Source organism: Dromiciops gliroides, chromosome 2 (assembly GCF_019393635.1).
Source record: "Dromiciops gliroides isolate mDroGli1 chromosome 2, mDroGli1.pri, whole genome shotgun sequence".
NCBI lineage: Eukaryota > Metazoa > Chordata > Mammalia > Microbiotheria > Microbiotheriidae > Dromiciops > Dromiciops gliroides.
Window position 1 is genome coordinate 359,764,044 of NC_057862.1, and position 18,429 is coordinate 359,782,472.

The 18,429-nt window shown below is 42.2% G+C and overlaps 1 pseudogene; it reads right to left on the reverse strand.

Annotated features, from left to right (window-relative positions):
- Positions 1–6,674: 6,674 nt before the first annotated feature.
- Positions 6,675–7,146, reverse strand: LOC122738018 (annotated as a pseudogene).
- Between the last annotated feature and the right edge of the window lie 11,283 nt (positions 7,147–18,429).

Here is an 18,429-nt window from a genome sequence, read left to right on the forward strand (position 1 = left end):
CCTGTCCTCTTTCAGTGAGTCCTGTGGTCATGTATCTAGTAAGAAACAATGCTAAAAGATGGGAGGTCATGGGGACTTCTCACTGAGGGTAGGTGGTCTCAAGAAATAAGCTTTGGTCCTTGGCCTCTACATTTGTTCTTTTCCTTTTAGGTGAAAAAGATTGGAGCTTCTGACCTTGGGAATTCAAAAGGTCAGAAGAGCCTTCAGCACCTTGGCATTCCAGAGTCTGTTTTCCAGAGATAGTGAAGCATCCATGACCCAAGGAATAAGAAGTGACCTTTGGAGCCCCAGCCACTGTGGTAGTGGAGACAAGGACTCATCCAGAAGAGATGTGACTTTTGGATGTGAATTTGGTAGGGCCAATGAACACTATTTAGGAACTGAACTAAATTGAGCCTTCTTGCCTCAAAGACTGAGGTTGTGTAAAGGACAGTATGCCCCCATGGTATTGGGAGAAATATACATAGTTATCCCTTTCACATCAAGACTTTTTCCATTGAAGTTCCGATATATCAGGGGTTGGCATAAAAAATTAAATGGAAATTTGGGGGAAGTCTTGTGGAAGCTTCAGATGACACACAAAAGCCAGCAGATGATACAGAAAAAGTTTAGAAACTCAGAAATGCATAAAATATATGTATGGTATTGTATAATATCAGCATGTTTTATTTTTTGATACCATAATAATTCAGACTTCTCTGGTATGAAGAAAGGGCCAAAATTTTTTATGCAGATTTTCCAGATCACCTAGCCCCTACAATGTGGAAGAGATAACTACATTTGTTCTTCCTTTGCATTAGTGTCCTTTTGTAAAAGCTAATTGGTGTTAAAAGGTTAAATGGAGGGGGTAGATAGGTGGTTCAGTGGATAAAGCACTGGCCCTGGATTCAGGAGTACCTGGGTTCAAATCCGGCCTCAGACACTTACTAGCTGTGTGACCCTGGGCAAGTCACTTAACCCCCATTGCCCTGCTAAAATAAATTAAAAAGAAAAAAGGTTAAATGGAAGTGGAGTGCCAGGCACTGACAATGGTGGAGGAACACAGCTGGTAGGAGCGTAAGCATATGGAAGTAAAGGAGAGATGCCCAACCCCTCAGGGTTACTCCCTGGAACCCTGAGAGGCAGATGTAGTAGCCTAGCTTTGGGAAAGAGAGCCAGAGCATGATCTCTACACATCCAAGGACAGATGATATTCTGAAGGCATCGACCAAAAGGAACCAAGATTCAGCTTGGACACCAGTGAGTCAAGGCTAAGGTATAGAGAAACAGAGCAAGATTCTGAGCAGAGTCATAACTAGTCATTTTCGTGCCCAGGACAAGCAGCATGAAAGAAAAAGAGGCATTGCACATAGGTGGAGATAGTTACTCAATGTGTGTAAATGAGGAAGAAACTCCTGGAGGTATTTTAACTAATTATTCTTGCTTACCGTGCACAAAAACTTGTTTCTATCCTCCTAAAGATTTACAAGGGCTGCCAGTACCCTCTAAATTTCAACAGCCTAGTACAAAGCTCTGATGGCCCTACTCTTGTTTTGGCTCTAATTATGGGACTGTTCAGTAGGTTTCCTGGAACCATCCAGGTGTTCTGTCACCAACACTTACTAGCTGGGTTATGGTGTTAGCTCTAGGAGCCTCTGCTTGCTCATCAATTAATTGAGTATAATAATCCAAATACCATCTTCTTACTTTACAAGCTTCTTGGAGGGAAAGAAATCTGTAAAGCATAAAGTGTTATAGAAATGAAAGTGATAACTAAAATGATTCCTCTGGGGGCAGCTAGGTGGCGCAGTGGATAGAGCACCGACCCTGGAGTCAGGAGTACCTGAGTTCAAATCCGACCTCAGACACTTAACACTTACTAGCTGTGTGATCCTGGGCAAGTCACTTAACCCCAATTGCCTCACTAAAAAAAAAAAATGATTCCTCTGTTGACTTAGGGAATCTTTCTTATGGTTACATCTTCAGAAAAACCTCTCTGCCTCCAGCTTCCTGTACCATCACCACTACTCTCCTAGATGAGTTTCCAACATTTTTAGATTAGTCTGAATGAAGCACAATCTATTTCACCACAGGCATGAGGATAGATAAGGTGCAGATTTGATAAAAGGAGGCACCCATCTGGCAAAGTCCGACAGAGGCACTCATTAATTTTGCTTGATTGATTGAATTAGCTTAAGTCCTTCCTTAAGGGTAAAGGGCCGGTGGTCAGGAGCGAGGCCTGCTATAAATATTTACAGGTGATGCTAAGTGAAGTAAACCAGGAGAACATTGTACACAGTAACAGCAACATTGTGAGATGATCAACTGTGGTAGACTTAGCTCTTCTCAGCAGTATAATGATCTAAGACAATTCCAAAGGATTCATGATGGAAAATGTTCTCCACATCCAGAAGAAAACTGTGGGGTCTGAATGCAGATTGAACTGTACTGTTTCCTTTTTTGAAGTTTTTCCCTTTTGTTCTAATTCTTCTTTCACAACATGACTAATGCAGAAATATGTTTAATGTGATTGGACATATATAACCTAAATCAGATTTCTTTCTGTCTTAGGGAGGGAGAAGGGAAGAGGAGGGAGAAAATTTTGGAACTCAAAATGTTATTTTAAAAAATGTTAAAAACTATCTTTACATGTAACTGGAAATAATTACTATTAAGATTGAATATATATATATTTGCCGACGATAAAAAAACCTGGCCTGTACCAGCTAAAAAACTTGTCCTGTGAATGGATACAGTGAGTGCTCACTCTGAACTGGGGCCTGGGACCAGGTGGTCAAAACAACTCACAACTCCAGACCCACAGAATCATGATATCCTTTGTCGCTCAAGAGTATCCTAATATGGGGTGTGGTGTTGATGCTGGATGAGTCGCACTGATGTTCAGCTCAGCTGGCTCTCAAAGGGCACAGGGTCTCCATGGGACTGGACTAGACTGGTCTGCTAGGCCCAGGGTGCAGGTCGTGATCACTCTGGCTCAGCTGGATCCTCATCAGGCTCTACTGTGGCTGAACTAGACTGCTGCTTTAGCTGCTGGTAAGGCCAGGCAGGTCACAGCCACCATATAGTTGCTATTGAACAGTGCTTGGGTAGGTTGCTCTGTCGCTTGACAGTGGCCACTGGCCAGGGCCAGGAGGGCTGCTCTGCTGGAGGGTGCTCAGCTATTGGGATCTTTTGTGCTCTCTCCAGCTTGACTATCATGCTCTTTTCAGTTGGTAGAAGCCTCTTCCTTTTGACTCTCAAGGACTCAGTTCTTGGGGCAGTTTGTCTCCTCCAGGCAGGTGATGGAAGAAGTCTTGTCCAACCTAGCGGGTAAAGTTTTCCTGACTCTGAAGCCCCCTCCCTCTGTGTCGTTTAGCCACTCCATGTTGCCTTAGTGTGATTTAGTTCCCAATTCAGTTTCGGCTCCCATACTCCTTTAGGAATCTTACTTAGATGAATGACTAGAACAAAGATATGAGTATGCACTATGCTCTAGAGACTAATTCACAATCTTGTTGGTCTCTTCAAATACAGTTAAAGTATTCAAGCCTCCTGCCCTTCCTAAGGTAACCCCAGGAGGCTCAGGCACTGTTCTCTTATGAGGAGGGAGTCCCATACTAATGGACTTTGGGTCTGGGGTTACACTAAGGTAGGGCATGTAGATAGGCAGGGTAGATAGAGGCAGATTAGGGGGTACAGTGGTGAGAACACAAGGCCTGGAATCATCTAGACCTGAGTTCAAAACTGGCCCCAGATAGTTACTAGCTGCGTGACCCTGTGCAAGTCACTTAATCTCTGTCTACCTCAGTTTCCTCATCTGTAAAATGGCACCTATCTCCCAGAGTTATTGAGGATCAAATGACATAATTGTAAAGTGCTTAGCATGGAGCCTGGCACACAGTACCTGCTCTATAAAATGTACCTAGTATTATCATTCTGTTTTGCCTCTGAAAGCTTTTCCTTTACATTTCAATACATGCCGGGGGCAGCTAGGTGGCGCAGTGGATAAAGCACTGGCCCTGGATTCAGGAGGACCTGAGTTCAAACTCGGCCTCAGACACTTGACACTTACTAGCTGTGTGACCCTGGGAAAGTCACTTAACCCCCATTGTCCCGCAAAAACAAACAAACAAACATTTCAATACATGCCCTTCATGAAACAGGGTGAAGGAGTAACTCCCCCTTATTAAGGTCCTGTGGACCCCAAGAAGCAGGCTTGGGTTTGGGGTCTGGTTTGTTTGTTCTTTTCAGTTCTAGATTCAGGCAGGGGAGTACTCTGTCCCCGGGCCAGAACCATGATGACACGGGAGTCAGGATTCCAGGCTAGATATTGCTGCCAGTCCAGCAGGGAAACCCAGAGAAGGCAGGGTGCCAGGACACAAGCTTCAGAGAGTCTTTGGACTTGAATCTTTGTGGGACCAGGCTATATAGAAACTGAATTAAACAGTGAACCTAATCCCCCTCTCCTCCTTAGAGATAGAGATGATATGGGGGGAAATTATGCCCTACATGCAGTGAAAAGGAAGATGTTTGTGTATTTGTTCTTGCTATATCTTTGAAATAATATTTCTTTGTAAAAGGTAATCTGACTGGGGGCAGCTAGGTAGCACAGTGGATAAAGCACTGGCCCTGGATTCAGGAGGACCTGAGTTCAAATCCGACCTCAGACACATGACACTCACTAGCTGTGTGACCCTGGGCAAGTCACTTAACCTTCATTGCCCTGCCAAAAAGAAAAAAAAAGGAAAGAAGAAAAGGTAACCTGACCAAGTGGTTAAATGGAACTGAGGTATATGTGACCCCTAAAATTGGGAGAACTCAATTGGTGGGGGCTTGAGTCAATGGCAGAGAGAATATGCAACACCCTCATACTTCCTTAAGGGAACCAGAGAACCCTGGGAGAGAGAAGAAATGTAACACATGAACTTCAGGCAATGGGATCCAGTATAGTCACTGTTATATAATATTGTTGTCTTTGTATAATTTTTTTTCTCCTAGTTCTGCTCACTTCGTTCTGCATCTATTCATACTATCCAGGATTCTCTAAAATCATCTTTTTTGTCACTGCTGAACAATAATGTTACATTACATTTACACACTATAATTTGTTCAACCATTCCTCAATTGATTGGCATCCTGTTAGTTTCTGGTTCTTTGATTGTCTTTCTTTTCTCCCTTAATCTTCTCTTCAGGATCAGGATTTTTGTCTTACTTGTGACTATTTCTTCTTTTGCTTGAACCATTCCTCCCTCTTAAAACCCTCTCCCTATCCTTGTTCACTTCCTTTTTGAATTTGATATATTTCTACACATCCGTGTATGTGTAGCAGTGTGTATGTGGGGGGGGCAGCTGGATGGCGCAGTGGTTAAAGCACCGGCCCTGGATTCAGGAGTACCTGAGTTCAAATCCGGCCTCAGACATTTAACACTTACTAGCTGTGTGACCCTGGGCAAGTCACTTAACCCCCATTGCCCCGCAAAAAAAAAAAAAAAAGAAGTGTGTGTGTGTGTGTGTGTGTATGTGTGTATATGTGTATATGTGTTCAAGCCTCTTTTTTCCATGTTAAGAGTGAGGTACATCTGATGCTTACTCTTCACCACTACTTCCTGCATGTTTGTAAACTCTTTTGGTGGTGGTGGGGGAACAATGAGGGTTAAATGACTTGCCCAGGGGGCAGCTAGGTGGTACAGTGGATAGAGCACCGGCCCTGGAGTCAGGAGGACCTGAGTTCAAATCTAACTTCAGACACTTAACACTTACTAGCTGTGTGACCCTAGGCAAGTCACTTAACCGCAATTGCCTCACAAAAAAACCAAAAACAAAAATTGACTTGCCCAGGGTCACACGGCTCGTAGGTGTCAAGTGTCTGAGGCCAGACCTGAACTCAGATCCTCCTGAATCCAGTGCAGCTGGTGCTTTATCCACTGGGCCACCTAGCTGCCCCCTGCATACTCTTCTAATTATCCCAATTATGAGAAGTAGCAAGTTACACACCCTTTTTCCTCTTTTTTACACTAGTGTGTTTGTTGTTGTTGTTCAGTCATTTTCAATCATGTCTTACTTTTCATAACCCCATTTGGGATTTTCTTGACAAAAAGTAGTTTGGAAATCCTTCTTCCACTCATTTTATAGATGAGGAAACTGAGGCAAACAGAATGAAGTGACTTGCCCAGGGTCACACAGCTAGTATGTGTGTGAGGCCAGATTTGAACTCAGGAAGATGAGTCTTCCTGACTCTAGACCCTGTGCTCTTTTTACCCTCCCACCTCGCCCCTTTTACCCTTCCATCTCTTTTTTCTTTTTTACTCCTTTAGAACAGAACAATTCAATCCCTAGATTCTCTATTTTTCTTATTTAACTCCCTCAATACCATTGGAAAACATTATGGTTGTGGGGAGACACTCATTTCTTCTCTCTGCCCTATTAGAAATGTTAGTATTCCATCATCATACAGCTCCTCACTTAATTTTTGTGCAATTCTGAGGTGAAAGAAGTCACCAGCTGCAGTTTTCCATTGGATTTCTTGATAATTATTCACTTTCATGTAAATTTCAGGTTTTTACTTTTCTTTTTAGTTTTTTTTTTCCTGGAAAGGATCCAATGGTCCTGCAGACAAGCTGGACAAGAGTCTTAATTCTGTACTCATTGCCTGAGGCTGTCTTCCAGTTTGAGCTCCCTAGATAGAGCTTTTTCTTCTACCAATTCCAGAAATAGAATCCACTGCCATGTTTTGCAGGCTCCAAATCTCCCTCAAAAACAGAATTTAGCTCTGGTCTTGTTCTCAAACAATAGGGATTGTCCAATTGAGATCGGGTTGTGCTCATTTTGTAATCTTTGATAGTTCTCCCAAGCCAGGGCACATTCAGCCCAGCTTGCTAAGGACACAGTTGTCAAATTTTGCCTGTTCCTTGCGACATCAGAGAAGCTCTTGAAGCTCAGAATAACCAATTCAGGTCCAGTACTTGGTAAAGGGCTGAGCACACTGATTAACAAGTTTCCCTTTGCTTAAACATTGCCGTGGGCCCTTCTCTTCCTAGTGGCAAAGCACAAATTCTTTATTGACTCTATCACACTGTGTACCATAATGATGGGCTGCAGCTTTTAGTGCAGCATACCTGAGATTCACCTAATGTCATCCAAGGTGGGCAGCTCCACCACACCTGGCATGGCAGCCACAGCAGCACATGAGGCTCAAACCGATCCAGTCTGCCCTGGCTGGGGGAACTGGGAGCTCTGCCTCTATTCAGGCAGTCATACTAGCAGGAAGTCCTATTACTTTACAGATGAGGCATTTGAAGTCAAGAGGAGCAAATGGCTTGTCTAGGGTCCCACAGTGTGTTGGGAGTGAAACTCTAGCCCTTTCCTCACTTGAGTTAGGCTAGATTTCCCTTGAAAGTTGAGAAAGCTGTCACAGGGATTTGATTACTCCAAGCAGCTAAGGCTCAAACTATACTTCCTTTGACTTCCTGGGAGCCTCTATCTGTATCTGAGAGGCTTCGTAGTCATCTCAGAAAATAAAAAGGTCAACTTATATGGGCTTGGTGGATGTCTAAAGGCCACACCCTGATCTGCTGACCAGATGTGCTTTCATATGGTGACATGAAAGCTAAATGTTGAGGTATCCTTGTTGAATTTTCTTTCTATGCTATGGCTAAGTAAACCTCTTTTTATTAACTGTTGAATGAGCTAGGATTGCAATATTGAACCTGAACTAACAGGGGAACAATGTCTGCTAGCAACATAAGTTATAAGTAGAAGAGACAGGATTCAAATCCAAGTTCTCTAACTTCAACCCAGAAATCTTTTTACTAAATCATCTTGCTCTCTCCAGTCTTGGAGCTAGTGGCAAGGAATTAGAAAATCCTTCCCCTGAGTCATCACATGATCTCAGAGAAGTCCCTTCTCTCTAGGCCTCAGTTTCTTCATCTTTACGATAAGGAGTTTAGACCAAATCATTGCCCCCAGTTTATGGGCCAAAGACTCCTCAGAGTTGTTCTTAGAGGTCTGCAAATCTACAAATAAGCAACATACCTTTTATAAACTGAATAAATAATATGTCACGTAAATATATAACTATGTTTCTAATGCATATAGATGCTATCGTGATGAATAAAATACAAATTAATTTGATAGCATTACTAAATTGTTATCATCATGTATTTTCTGAATTAAATGGCTACTGATTTTGCAACAACTATCATAGTCAGGGGAGGGAGGCAGAAATGTTGTAACATTTAATAAAAATCCTCAAACTTAAAAAAAGGTTTAGAACCACTGGACTAAATGGCTCACAAAATCACTTTACCTGTGAAAATAGTTTGAGTACCTATCTCACTGGGTTTTTATGAGGCTCAAATGAGATAGTATATAAACAACCAAAACACTTTAGAAACCTTAAATTACAATATAAATGTCTATTGTTCTGGTTGTGGTTGTGGTTGTTGCTAAAGCTGTAACTAGGGGGAGGTGACTTGGACTTCGCTTTGGGGTGACCAAATTTAAAGGGGCACTGATACTCTTCTATTCATTCAGCTGTTAAAAATAAGCAAGCTCAGGGCAGCTAGATGGCACAGTGCATAGAGCACCGGCCCTAGATTCAGGAGTACCTGAGTTCAAATCCGGCCTCAGACACTTAACACTTACTAGCTGTGTGACCCTGGGCAAGTCACTTAACCCCAATTGCCTTACTAAAAAAAAAAAAAAAAGCAAGCTTAGCACTAGGTAGCAAGAATTATTAACTACAATGGAAAGCTGAAAACCCAGAAATAAAGTAGGTTCCCACTGATTGGTTAAACAAATTATGGTACCTGAATGTAGTAAATTTATTGTGCTATAAAAATTATGAAAATGAAGACTATAGATAAACATGAGAAAACTTGCATGAACTGATACAAAATGAAGTAAGCTGAACCAGGAAAACAATGTAAAAACTACAATTATAGGAAATGAAAGAACAACAACAAAAAAAGGAGATTGAATACTGTGTAATTGTAATAATAAACTTTGTCCCTGGAGGAGAATGGAAAAAATGTATTTTCCTCCCTTTTTTGTAAAAGTAGAAGACAACGGGTGTGAAATATCACATGTACCATTATATCTATTGGTTGGTTTTGTCTAATTTTTTCTGTTTTGTTTTTATTCTTTGTTATGAAGGATGGTTTGCTGGGTAGGAGAGGGGAAAAAGACATTCAAAAATGAAGGGGATGTGTGGCTAACACAAAAATATGTTTTGCATGATTTCATATATATAATGGGTATTCTATTTCTTGCCTTCTCAGTGGGTGGCAGAAGGGTTAGAGGGAGGGAGAGAATTTGGAACTGAAAATAAAAAAGGATTTTAATGAAGAGGATAGAACAATGAAAGATTCAATAAAAATAAAATTAAAATATGTAAATAAATTTTTAAAATGGAAAGCTGTTTGATGGTGCCCTTCTCCCTCCAGTAACCATATTCCAAGTGAACAGCTCCTGACCTAGCCCAGGCTCATGTTCCCCCCTCCAACAGCTTGCCAACCACCTCACCCCACAATAGCTTCATAGTTTTCTGGGCTTTCTCCCTGCCCTGGAGCCTTCTGAACAGAGGTCTGAAATCTCGCAAAATTCTCATTTTCCCCTACTCCCACCTTCCTCAGCTGAATTTGTCTTAAACAGTTCATTTAATACAACATTTATGCTGCTTGCCTTGGGCAAGTTCGAGGTGCTTGCCCCACCAGGGCCAGAATCTCAGGTTACTCCTCTGATAGTGATGATTTCAGCAGGGGCGACCCCTTGGAGTTGGGTTCCATTTCCAGCTTAATGATGAGGGACATGCTCATTGACCTCTTGATGAGGGATGTGCTCTGTACTTGGCTGAGATGATGGAGCAACTTCTATTCCCATAATTGGAATCTGTGTCAAAGAGGACTGGTCACTCAATGTTAAGGAAGATGAACTTAAAATGATTTTTTTATTCAATTTTATTTTCAGTTCTGAATTAAATCCCTACTACCGCTCTCTTCCCCCACCCATTGAGAAAGCAAGAAAAATAAAATCTATTAAAATATGTGTAAACAAGCAAAACAAATTCTTGCATCAGTCATGTCCAAGAAAACTTATGTTTCATATTGCACCCTGAGTCCATCCCATCTCTCTGGAGGTAGAAAGAATGTTTCATCATGAGTCTTCTGGAACCATGGCTGGTTCTGTTGTATTGATCATCATTCCTAAGTCTTTCAAAGTTGTTTATCTTAACAGTATTAGTGTAATCACAGAAATTGTTCTCCTTATTCTGCTATCTTCACTTTGGATCAGTTCATACAAGTCTTCCCAGGGCTTTCTAAAACCAGGAGATGGACTTTTGAGGAAGAACCTCCCCACTTATTATAGGAAGAGCAAAAAGAAAGGCTCCATTTCTCTTGGGGCTGCTCTTTAGGGCTCTCCCAGCATACCCACTCCCTTGGGCCTCCAGCAAGGAATAGGAGAAGGAGGGAAGGAATTTCTCTCCCACTACCAGTGGCAATAGTGACCTACAATACGAGCACATGGCAATTTTGATCAGCATATACTGACACAGGTAATTCTGATACCAAACCTTAACTCCTTGACTGCCATCTTCTTTTTTTGCTTCTTTCCTGAGCACAGAATTATAATCAACAATTGATGATCCTGAGAAATGGACATTTTCAGCCTTAGAAACTACATTAAACGTTCCAGGTTTCCTGAGTTCCTGAGTTGGTTGTTGGCTGTCTGGGGGAGGTCGATGTGCTATCATGCTTCTTGGAGGAAGAGGTCACTACCACCAGGAGAACACCACAGTCTGCAGCTAGAAAGATTAAGAAAGCCTGAGCCATGCCTTGGTTGGCCAGAACATCTGTACTTTATGAGTTACTCTGATAGTGAGGGCCTGAGGTGAAAGTGAAATATCTGTTCAGCAATCCTACAAAGTGCCTTTCTTTACCTTTTTGGAGAGTATAATGTTGGTAAATTATTGTTTTCTGTTCTATGTATCTGTTAATGTATGTTTATGAGTCTTTTGTGTTTTAAGCATTTCTTTTATGATAGAGGCAATAAGCAATTGTCCTATACCATATGCCTATTTTATACACTGGAAGGAAGGAGGGAAATATTTATTGAACATCTGTCATGTGTCAGGCACTGTGTTAAGTGGTTTACAAATATTTCATTTGATCCTCACAACAACCCTGGAAGGCAATTGCTATTATTATCCACATTTTACAATTGAAAAAACTGAGTCAAGGGGCAGCTAGATGGCGCAGTGGATAGAGCACCGGCCCTGAATTTAGGAGTACCTGAATTCAAATCCGACCTCAGACACTTAACACTTACTAGCTGTGTGACCCTGGGCAAGTCACTTAACCCCAATTGCCCCACAAAAAAAAAAAGAAGAAAAGAAAAAAAAGAGAAAAGAAAAGAAAAAACTGAGTCAAAAAGAGTTTAAGTGATTTGCCTAAGGTCACACAGCTAGTAAGTATCTGAGGTTGAATTCGAACTCAGGGCATTGGCCATCTCATACATTGGGTATCTGTTCCAAAAGGGAGCCTGGTGAGCCCTTTTTGAGAGACCCTAGACATGAGACATAATTAAACTTTGTTTTCAGTTCAGACATATTTGGCCTCATTCAGTGTTTCTTTTGCTTATGACATCTGATGGTACTTCTCCTCTCTGAAGCCATGGGGTGTGAGAAATGGGCCTTAGACCTTGGTTTCTACTTTGTTTTTTGTTTTGTTTTGTTTTGCTTTAGATGGAGGGCATGAAGCCTTTATGACCTTGCAAGTTTGAAAAGTCTAGAAGGTGCATTGGCATCCTAGCATTCTGGAGTACAAAGGATACCTCAATGATCCACAGTTCCACATAAGCTTTTGCAACTGGCCCAGCAGCAACAGCCTGAGCATCTAGGAGTGACCTTCTGGACCCAGGATGCAGTTCTCAGTTTGGAGGTAGACTCATCCTATACAATGCTATCCACCTCCAGATTAGGAACTGATGTACTCAGAGTGCATATTTTTCCTTTTATTATTTGTCTCTTTTTTTCCTGTTTCTCTTCACCAAATTCTTATTCTCCTTAATAAATACTTAGAAGCCTAACTCTTGCTAAAGCTTATAATTTATTGGCAACCACTCATTAGATATTTTAGACTAGCTAGAATTGTAGCTCCTTACGCTAGCTGTGTGACCCTGGGCAAGTCATTTAACCCTCATTGTCCCGCAAAAAAATAAAAATAAAAAATAAATCTGTGGTAGAAACAAAATCTTAATCTCTCCTAAACAGCTTAAGCTAGTTTTTGTTGTTGTTATTTGGGTGGGTTTTTTTTAAAGGATTATTGAGATAGTCTTCTAGACTTACCTGACTCAGGAAACTAAGGGCTGGGATGATTGACTTCCCTTCCTCATCACCTGAGTACAAAGCAATGGAAGGGTGGAATGGGTCTGTCTCTTGGATGCTTGTTAGAGATGGGAGCCTCTCTCAGCTGAATCAACTCAGGGTGTCTTCAGGGCCTGTGCTTGTTGAATATACAGCTGCTATGGTTAAGTAAAATCTCCAGTATATTCAACAAGCACAGGCCCTGAAGACACCCTGAGTTGATTCAGCTGAGAGAGGCTCCCATCTCTAACAAGCATCCAAGAGACAGACCCATTCCAGTGAACCTTAATATCATCAGAATTGGCTCAAAGAAGGACTAACATACATACTCAAGTAGGTATAGTAATATATTTTTGCCCTGAGGGAGGGGTGGGAGATAAGGGGGTGGGGGGAGAAGGGAAGGAGGGAAGGGCAGATTGGGGGAGAGAGCAGTAAAAAGCAAAATACTTTCAAGGAAGATGAAGATGTTCTGCAATACTGCACAAGTATGAAATATTGAATTGCTTGATCTCATAGGGAAGGTTGAGGAGGGAGGGAGGAAGAAAAATTTAGAACACAGAATTAGCTCAGGGACCTTGATCTCATTGGAGTGGGCTCATGGAGAGAATCGCATTTATACCTAATTGGGAGGAATAATCAATCTATTTAACCCTGCAGGAAAGTAGGAGGGGAGGAGGATAAGGAAGGAAGGATGAAAAAAGGGAGTGCAGAGTGGGGGAGAGGATAGTCAGAAGTAAAACACTTTTAAGGAGGAATAGGTAAAAAGAAGATAGAGTAAAATGTTGAATGACCTACAAGTGTCTCATTCTGTTCCCCTATGGAAGCTAAACTACCAGGGAAATCAGATACAACCCAGAACAACATCCAATCAATCATTCCACAACCATTTATTAAATACATATTTTGTGCTAGGTATAGCCTAGATGCTAGGGATAGCAAGATAAAAAATAAAACTAGGGGGCAGCTAGGTGGCGCAGTGGATAAAGCACTGGCCTTGGATTCAGGAGGACCTGAGATCAAATCTGGCCTCAGACACTTGATACTTAACTAGCTGTGTGACCTTGGGCAAGTCACTTAACCCCCTCATTGCCCTGCAAAAACCAAACAAACAAAAAAACCAAACAAACAAAAATAAAACTATTGGGCAGCTAGGTGGCGAAGTAGATAAAGCACTGGCCCTGGATTCAGGAGGATCTGAGTTCAAATCCAGCCTCAGCTACCTGACACTTACTAGCTGTGTGACCCTGGGCAAGTCACTTAACCCTCATTGCCCTGCAAAAACAAAAACAAAAAAGACTTTAGGGGCAGCCAGGTGACCCAGTGGATAAAGCACCAGTCCTGGATTCAGGAGTTCAAATCCAGCCTCAGACACTTGACACTTAGTAGCTGTGTGACCCTGAGAAAGTCACTTAACCCCAATTGCCCCGAAAAATAAATAAATAAATAATCAAATAAACAGATGAATGAATGAATGAATGAATAAGTAAGTGGATAGAAAGAAAGAAAGAAAGAAAGAAAGAAAGAAAGAAAGAAAGAAAGAAAGAAAGAAAGAAAGAAAGAAAGAAAAAGTTATTCCTGCCCTGAGGGAGCTTACATTCTATTGGTGGAGACAGTCTGTACTCATATTAAGTAGATATGAGATAAATACAAGGTAATTTTCAAGGGGAAGCAATAGCACCTTAGGTGACCAGGAAAAATTTCATGTTGAAGTTGAGGTTGGAATAAAAGTAAAGATTCTAAGAAGCAAATATAAAAAGTAGCACATCCTAGTCACAAAGAACAATGACAACTTGTGCAAAAAGCCAAGAGTGGGAGATAAAATTTGGTGTGGGAGGAAAATCCAGGCCAATTTAATTGGATCACTGGGCTCATGAGGAGAACATATATAATAAGGCTGGAAAACGAGGTTGTGGTCAGCTTGTGATGGACTTTAAATGCCAAGCAAAAGACTTTTCATTTGATCCCAGAGGTAACAGGGAGTTCTTGGAGTCTATTGATCAAGGAAGTGGCATGGATAAACCTGTGCTCTAGGAATATCCCTTTGGCAGCTGTATACATGATAGATTGGAGAGAGGACCCAGGAAGACCTATTAGAATATCACTGCAAGTCTAGACAAAAGGTAATGAGGACATTTAAGACAGTGGCTAGGCAGGTAGAGGAAGAAATAGACTTGAGAGACCAGGAGACAGAATTGCCTGAAAAGATAGTGGTGTACCCAAAAAAACCCAAAATAGCAGAGGTGAGAAAAGAGGGAAGGTTTGGGAGGGAAAAAAAAAATTCTGTTTTAGACATGTTAAGTTTGAGATGACTTTGGGACTTACTATTAGTATTTATTATTTGCTAAATAATAAATAACAACAACAACAACAATAATAATAACAATAATAATAATTCTATCTAAGATCCTTTTCAGGTATAGCATGCCAGGTAAAGAGACGAAGACCAGGGCAGCTAGGTGGTGCAGTGGATAAAGCATTGGCCCTGGATTCAGGAGGACCTGAGTTCAAATCCCACTTCAGACACTAGCTGTGTGACCTTGGGCAAGTCACTTAACCCTCATTGCCCTGCCACCAAAAAAAAAGAGAGAGAGAGAGAGAGATATGAAGACCAGCAAACACCTGCACCTTCTGGGCATTTGCCTCAGACATCATTCAGGGCCAAAGGATTCCTTTGTTATCATGAGAAGGCTTTTACCTAAAGCTCCTTCCTTCTCCCATGTGGCAGGAAACAGGCTTCCCAAAGAAACTGTTCCTGTTTCCTTGGCATGAAGGGGGCCAGGGGGCAAACAGTAGATGGAAGCTGAGCTCAAGGAGGTCAGCTGGATCCTGGTCCAGCAGGACCAGGCCACAGCAGAGCAATGTTTTGAATTATCAAGCAACTCCAAAGACACAGAAGGCAGGAGACCCCCACGTGGCAGGCTCCAGGGAAACTCCAGCTGTGGCTGAAATTTATTTGCAGGGAATTTCTCTAGCCTTGACATTCAACTTGGTCTGGTTTTTAACACCTTAACCTCGGGATTCTGGCCTAATGAAAATCAGATGGCTCAGCTGCCTCTGGCTCAGGTCTAAGGAGCCCCTTGCTGAGTGAGTTTGCTGCGACCCAGGGGACAAGGAGCCAGGCAAAGGGGCCAGTGAGCAGGGGAAGACAACCTCACCCCTCTGAACAGCTGGGTGGCCTCACATCTTGAGGTCATCAAAAACCAGCGGCTGCATAAAAGACAGCAGGAAACCAGGCATGACCTAATCAAGCTGTGGAGTCCTTGAGCTAAGGGTTGTACTCTGTGGTTTCTCACTCAGCTCCTCCCATAGGTGAGTCCGAAGGGAACTTGGCTTTGGGGTTGGATAGATTTTCTTGGCTACCTGGGTGATTAGCATAGGTCCTGAGAGAGCCACACTGCACACCAGGGAGGGTCTGCAGAGTAGTCAAGTCTAAGTCATCTGCGGGGATAGTTGATATGAATGATCCCAAAGAACAGATAACCCACAAAGCATCATTAGCTTTGGAATCTTTCTCCCCATTCTGACCACACACCACCCCCAGTCCAGCCCTATAAAGGACTTCTTCTATGAATATACTCCCTAGCTACATGACTGGTTATCACTGACTGATGGTTAAAGGGCAGCCAACCACAGATTAAAACAACTCTGCATTCTCCAGATTGGAGAGTCTACCAGAGAGGGTAAGAGTGTTGTGCAGGTAATTGGGCACTGATAGTACATCAGAATTTCATGTAGGAGATGTTCTCAGAATCTTGTGTGTGTGTGTGCATGTATGCGTGTGGTGTGTATGTGACAATAGATTCTTTTTTTTTTTTGTGGGGCAATGAGGGTTAAGTGACTTGCCCAGGGTCACACAGCTAATAAGTGTCAAGTGTCTGAGGCCAGATTTGAACTCAGGTACTCCTGACTCCAGGGCCAGTGCTTTATCCACTGCACCACCTAGCTGCCCCGATGTTCTCAGAATCTTGTACGTCTCTCTAGTAGGTTGGTCGTTCCTCCACATCTTGCCAAACTGAAAGGGCCAGGGCAAAAGATCACTGGCCCCATTGCTTTGTGCAAATTCTACTAAGCATGGCTAATGCAGGGGCAGGAGGCTACTTACCCTCTATCTCCTAGTGACCTGTGATGTCCTTTTCTAAGAAAGAAAGCAAATGCTTTAAAACCTAACAACACAGGGGCAGCTAGGTGGCGCAGTGGATAAAGCACCAGCCTTAGATTCAGGAGGACCTGAGTTCAAATTCAGACTCAGACACTTGACACTAGTTGTGTGACCCTGGGCAAGTCACTTAACCCTCATTGCCCTGCAAAAACAAAAAAAACCTAACGACACAAAATTAACCAGGTTCTAGCTAACTTCTCCTTTGTCAGTTATGACTCTTCCTCTCTGACTTCACTAACAGTTTGCATTTAGCATATATTACTATTATTACCAATAATAATAATGCCAGCAAATAGCATTTCTAGATTGCTTCAAGGTTCACAAAGTGCTTTATATACATTATCTCCTTGGATGCTCACAACAGCCCTCTGAGGCTTCCCATTTTATGGATGAGAAACAAGTACAGAGAGGTTTAAAAAAAAAAAAGACAGATTTGTCCATGATCACACAACTGATAAGTGTTGAACTCAGAATTTGAACCCAGGTCTTCCTGACTTCAAGTCTAGCACTGTCTACCACACCATGCTGTCTTTTTATATTATTAGGCATTGCAGTTATCAAACAAGCAAGTGCTTAGTATGTGCCAGGTATTATGCTAAGTGACTCGAATACAAATACAAGCAGAAAGACAGACAGACCCTGTCCTTATGGAATTTATATTCTAATGGTGTCAGAGAATGCATCAGAGGGGCGGCTAGGTGGCGCAGTGGATAGAGCACCGGTCCTGGAGTCAGGAGTACCTGAGTTCAAATCCGGCCTCAGACACTTAACACTTACTAGCTGTGTGACCCTGGGCAAGTCACTTAACCCCAATTGCCTCACTAAAAAAAAAAAAAAAAAAAAGAGAATGCATCAGAAAGCAGAAAGGTGGGAGGAAGTGAGCTTCCTGAGTGGAAAAGTTTCTGAGGCCCTATAGTGAAAGTCCTAAAAAATCAGACAGTAGCCCAGAGAGAAATGAAGATGTGACTGACCTGGGTGACCTCTAAAAGGGAGGTTCTGGGAGAAACCAGTCAATGGGTGGGAGAGGCCACGGACAGCGGAGGGTATTTACTATGAAGTCCAGAGTGGCATGAACTTTCAGATGTATCCTCCTCCAGCTAGATTCTGTAGTAAACTTTGTTCATTAACGATTATAGTTCAAATGTTTTTCAGTTGTGTCGGTTTCTTCATGACCCCATCTGGGGTTTTCTTAAGCAGAAATACTAGAGTGGTTTGCTAATTCCTTCTCTAGCTAATTTTACAGATGAGGAAACTGAGGCAAACAGGGTTAAGTGACTTGTCCATGGTCACACAGCTAGGATGTCTCTGAGACTAAATTTGAATTCAAGAAGATGAGTCTTCCTGATTCCAGGTCCTTCACCTTATCCAGTGTGCCACCTAGCTTCCCTCATCAATAGTTTGTGCATTTCATAGATTCACAGATTTCAAGCTTAGAAGGGTGTATAGAAGCCATCTAGTCCAACCCCCTCATTTTACAGATGAAGACACTGGGGCCCATGGAAATGAGATGATCTGCCTAAGGTCATGTGGGAAGTAAATAGCATAGTCGGGATTTGAGCCCTGGTCTTTTTTACTTTGTTTTGTTTTTCATTGTTAAATCCCATGGGGAGCTTCTTTTTTTTTTTTTTGGTGAGGCAATTGGGGTTAAGTGACTTGCCCAGGGTCACACAGCTAGTCAGTGTCAAGTGTCTGAGACCGGATTTGAACTCAGGTCCTCCTGACTCCAGGGCCAGTGCTCTATCTAGCCCTGGTCTTTTAACTCCTAATCTAACATTCTTTCCCCTGTACTACACTGCCTCCGTGTGTGTGTGTGTGTGTGTGTGTGTGTGTGTGTGTGTATTTTATTCCTGGCTTTCTTTTGAATATTGTTTCTTATGAATTACTGAAGATATTGTCGCGTCTAGTCTCGATCCTTTGTGCTGCAGCTCTC